This window comes from Vombatus ursinus, unplaced genomic scaffold, assembly GCF_900497805.2.
Source record: "Vombatus ursinus unplaced genomic scaffold, bare-nosed wombat genome assembly UNPS02014791.1, whole genome shotgun sequence".
Lineage (NCBI taxonomy): Eukaryota > Metazoa > Chordata > Mammalia > Diprotodontia > Vombatidae > Vombatus > Vombatus ursinus.
Window position 1 is genome coordinate 7,497,273 of NW_020954569.1, and position 6,000 is coordinate 7,503,272.

Here is a 6,000-nt window from a genome sequence, read left to right on the forward strand (position 1 = left end):
TTTCTTTAAATGAAATCCATGCAAAGTTAAGATCCAAGAGGAAAATCAAAAAACTCTCAATGGGAAATATAAAAATCAACTCAAATAGCAATATATTGACAAAAACACACTGAACAAATAAATAGAGTTATTTAGATTTGTAATTGGGAATAAAAGAGGATGGGGATTCAGGAATAGGTTATAACTAGCAGAGGTTACAGGGAAATTATCCTTAATGAAGGTGGATTTTCCATAATGCTGACTATGCAAGGAAATAGCAGGAATTGCAATAAATTACTGCAGACTGAACAAAATTAACATTAAAAAAATGGATACAACCTGGTGGCTTGTACTAGAGAACATAAGCTCACTATCTTTTGTAAATTTGCTAATAACAAATACACTTACTACAAATATAGTAATTGAAATATAATTGAAAAATCAGTGAATAAATTATAATATAATCAGACCATTATCACCAAAAGAACTTTTGCTTACAATTACTCAGGTATAAGAATGTGCCGAAAACCCAGAGTGATGTGTTTAATAAATGTTGCCATACCAAATACTCACATTTTATCTACATTGGGAAAAAAGATTTTAAAATATAGAGAAATTGCAGAAATAATCAAAATCATATGGGAACAGGTTATGATATTTATTATTCCTGTCACCCCATCTGCTACTAGATTAGTATCACAGAAGCTTTCAATGACCTTACAGTAAGTGAGTTCACATTCTAATAGTTTTACCTAAAAAAAAAATCATTTATTTTAGAGGCAGAGCCAAGGTAATGGAGTAGCACGTAGGAGTACATTGTACTCTGTCCTTCCCCCTCCCCACCAAGAGAAAAACTTCCCCTAAGCAAATCTAAACAATAAACTTGACCTTATCCTGATAGTGAAATCTAAGTGGGAAAAAATCACAGGGAGACATATTCCACACCAGGTTGGCGTAGGGACATATATAGAGAAGACTGTGGATTCTGGAAAAAGGATTTGGTCAGGAGATGCCATGGGGAGAATTCTAGTGTTCAGGGAGTAGATCCACACAAATGCAAGATGAGGGCCCAGACATTACAGGGCACAACGAGAATCTGTGCCAAGTGACAACTTTGTTGCCTATGATCCAGGTCTAGTTCATACATCGAAAGAGGACTGAGCAAGGCATCTGTGCCCGAGGGTAGCATTTTGGTATAAGGAACTGCTTCAGGCCCTTGACAGTGCACCAGAAGGGAACAAGTTCAGAAGCAAAGTGTTGCTGAGACACCAGAAGCAGAACACTCTCAATTCTAGCTTCTAGCCCTGTCTAAAGCCTGTAGTAGAATAACCAAGGCAGGAATCCCAGATCAAAGAAGAATGATCATATAGATCTGTTACTCTGAATCAGAATTTTCCTAGCTGGTTGATAGTAACTGAGTCCAGCAAGAGTCTATCATTGCTCAGACCTAAAGCCTTATCAAGAACTTGCAGAGTTCAGACTTTGTCACGAATCAGATCACTTTGGGAGCACCAAAAGCTTTTAACTCCCCAGTATCAGCTGTTTTTGAAATCCTAAAATAATACCACATACAATACCCAAGAAAGCAGCAATACAACCAGACCAGACCTTCCCTCCAGAAGTGCACAGATGCTAGACCTAAGATCAAATCTTAAATCAGACTGGAAGAATGAGGAGAAAAAAAGATTTGCCACTTAAAACACTATTATGGTGACAGGAATGCTCAAGACAAAAACCTAGAAGAGAATATAGCTTCAGCAAACATTCAACTACAATTCCTGGAAGAGATGAAACACATTTTTATTTTTTTGTTGTTGCTCTTTAAGAGTTAAAAAATATATTTCAACAAATGAAATGAGAATATTAGAGAAAATGAAACAGAAATGAAAACTAAAGAAAAGAGAATAAAGAAAAAAAGGAATTAACAGCTTGGTACAAAAGGGACAACATGTTGCCCAAGCAACAGACTTCATGAATATTAAAATCATCAAATAAAAGCCTATGACTCCATGAAATAATATAAAAACTAAGTCAAAAGAACAAAAAAATGAAAAAAATGTAAGGTATCTCATAGCAAAAACAACTAATCTGTAAAATATATCAAGAAAAAAAATAAGAATCTTTAGACTATCTGAATGACATGACCAAAATTTGAGCCTAATCAGATTTGAGAAATCTTAAGAAGAAAACTGCCCAGGTCTCTTAAAACCAGAGAGCAAAATAGAAATACAAAGGATCCCCTGGTCACATCTTCAAAGAAAGCTCAAAATGAAAACTATCAGGGATGTTATAGACCAAATGTCTACTGTGTCAGAAAAAAAAAACCAAACAAACATACTAGAAGCAGTCAGAAACAAAGAATTCAAATATTGAGAAGCCCTAGTCATACTCAGACATGATTTAGCAGCCAACACTTTTAAGAAACCAAGAACTTGGAATATGATATTTCAGAAGGCAAAAGATATAAGCTTACAACCGAGAATAACTTAGCCAGAAAAACTGAATATAATTGCACATGTGTATGAATATATCATATATATGTATATATCTAAGTATGTATATGTATACACACATATACATATACATGTATGATATATATAACATATATGCGTGTATATGTATATGTATATGTATATATGGATCTTTAATATCATACAGAACTTCCAAACATTTCTGAGGAAGAGATCAGAGATTCATGGAAATTTTGAAATTGAAACAGAGGAGACAAGAGAAAGATAAAAAAAAGTAACCTTGAATGAACAATGATGAGGGACTAAACAAGGATAAAGTGTTCAAATGTGAATATAGGGAAGTGAGAAATATCTACTCTGAACTCTATAATCACCTGGAGTCATAGAGGGAGTTGATTTAGACAAGACTTGAGAGTGTTTCTATTATGTTTTGTTGATTTTAAGAGAAAAATGGAAAAAAAAGAAGGGAATAGGAACAGTTTAGAGAGGGAAATGAAAGGAATGTCAGGAAAAATTATCTCATAATCATACAATTAAACATCTATACAAACAAGGATGAAGAGGTGGGGAAGTGGCTGAAATTTGAACTTCACTCTCATGTGAACTGGTCAAGGGAGGTAAGAACTCACACAGATACATACACAGTGGTGAGGATAAAATATATATTTCACTCATTAGAGAAATAGGCACCTAGGTGTTTCAGGGCCTGGAGTCAAGAAGGTCAGTGTTAAAATCCAATCTCAGACACTTATTAACTGTGTGAATTTGGGCAAGTCACTTGACCTTGGTTTGATTCAGTTGTCTCAACCATAAAATGGAGCTAACTCACCTCACAGGGTTGTTATGAAGATCAAATTAGATAATATTTGTAAAGCACTTAGCACAGTGCCTAATATACAGTAAGTGTTACATAAATAGTTCTTGATGGTGGTGGTTGCTAAATGGGGGATAAAGGAGGTTAGAGAAAGGATAGATTAAGAGAGGTATGGATACGAAATGAAAAAAAAATTCTAAGTGTGTACAGAAATATTTATAGCTCCTTTTCAATTGGCAAAGATTGGGAATCTGAGGGGGTGTCCATAAATTGGGGAATTGCTGAATAAGTTATGGTATATAAATATGATTAATGTTGAAGTGGATGATTTCAGAGAAATAGGAAGGGTGATTTGAATTGATGAAGAGTGAAGTGAATAGGACCATGAGAATAATTTATATAATGGCAACAATATGGTAAAGACAAACAGCTTTGAAGAATTAGAGATTCTTATCAGCATAATGGCCAATCACAATTCCAGAAGACTAATGATCACACACACACACACACACAGATCGACAGACAGACAGACAGAGTATTATGGCTAATACTGAATTTATTTTCCTTGACTACACATATTTATAGTGTGTTTTTTTTTTGTTTGTTTTTCTTTTATTGCCATTTGGAAGAGGGAAATGAATTTTTGTTGATTGAATAACTATATAATTAAAATTATTTTTATTCATGTATGCAATAATTTGTACAACATTAAACATAACATAATAACAGGATAACTTGTCCTAGGACCATTTATATTATTTAAACATTTATTTAAGTGCTTATTGTGCACTTTTAAATCTCTTCATAACCTGGTTCATCTCTGTTTTCTATGTTTCTTATTCTTTTGCTTACTCCCACAAAATTCAATCCAGTGTCATTAACTTCTTTATTGAACCTTAATCAAGATATTTCTCATTGGCTCTGGACATTTTCACTCTCTCTTCCCTATACCTGGAATACTCTCTTCTCACCTCTGTTTTCTAGCTTCCCTGGTTTCTTTCTACTTTCAACTAAAATTCCACCTTCTTCAGGAAGACTTAAACCATCTCTAATTTTAATGCCATCTGCCTGAGAGTACTCTCAATGTACTTTTTTTATATCTTGTTAGTACATAGATTTTTTTGTTTTGTTTTGTTTTGTTTTGTTTTTGTTTGTTTGTTTGTTTTTGCCTGCTGTCTCTCCCATTGGTCCCTATTGTCAAGGAACTTACAGTTTAAAAAAAAAACTTTCTTTGTGTTTTCAGTATTTAGCATAGTACTTGACACCTAGTAGCTACTTCATAAATCTTATTTGACTGACTGATTATTAAGCACTATGATAAGCACTGGGGATACAAAGAAAAGCACACCAAAACAAAATGATCAAGACAGTTTTTTAACTTAAAAAGCATGCAACCTAATTGTGTGTGGATTGGGGTATACAACATGCAGATAACTAAGTGCACAGAGGCTATTTTCTAAGTTGATGAAGTCAATTGTAAGGGAAAATCATTATTAATTGAGAAAACTAGACCACCTATAGAAGGTGATATTTGAGCTGCACTTCGAAAGAATCCAGGAAAACTAAGAAGCAGATGTGAGGAAACAAAACATTTTAGGTACCAGGGAAAGACAATACAAAGGCATCCATATTCAAGGAACTACAAGCAGACTGGTTTAACTATATTACAGGTTGTGAAAAAGGAAATAAAGTGTAAGAAGACTAGAAATATAGGAAGTGGTCAAATCAAGAGAATCTTATATGCCAAAAAAGGGGAGTTTATATTTGATAGGGAATCAGTTCATTAAATGGGATAAGGCGTTGAGGTAGCATACTTAGAGCTATACTTTATTTTTTTTAATTAATAAATTCATTTTTAGTTTTCAACATTTACCTCCACAAGATTTTGAGTTCCAAATTTTCACCCCATCTCACCCCTCCCCCCACCCCAAGATGGCATGCATTCTGAATACCCCTTCCCCTAGTCTGCTTTCCCTACTATCTCTCCCCCCTTCCCCTTCTATTTTCCTGTAGGGCAGGATAGATTTCTGTACCCCATTTCTGCTATTTCTTATTTCCCAGTTGAATGTGAAAACTTTTTTTTAATCATGTGTTTTTAAAACTTTAGGTTCCAAATTTTCTCCCTTCCTCCCTCCCCACCCACCCTCATTGAAAAGGCAAGCAACTCAATACAGACTATACATGTGCAGTTATGCAAAACACTTCCATAGTAGACATGCTGTGAAAAACTAACTCTATTTCCCTTAATCCTATTCCGCCCCCCCCATTTATTCTATTCTTTCTTTTGACCCTGTCCCTCCTCAGAAGTATTTGCTTCTGATTACCCCCTTTCCCAATCTGCCCTCCTCTCTATCATCTCCCTGCTCTCTTGTCCCCTTCCCCTCCTATTTTCCTGTAGGGTAAGATAGGTTTCCATGCCCAATTGAGTGTGGATGTTATTCCCTCATTAAATCAAATCCTATGAGAATAAGATGCACTCGTTCCTTCTCACCTTCCCCTGTTTCCCCTCCACTGTAAGAGCATTTTCTTTTCTGTTTTGTTTTTGTTTTTGTGAGATAATTTACCCTGTTCTACCTTTCCCTTTCTCCTTCTCCTAGTATAATCCTCTCTCACCCCTTAATTTTATTCTCCAGATATGACCCCTTCATCTTCAACTCACCCTGGGCCCTCTATCCATCTATCTATTTTTCTATCTATCTATCTATCTATCTATCTATCTATCTATCTATCTATCTA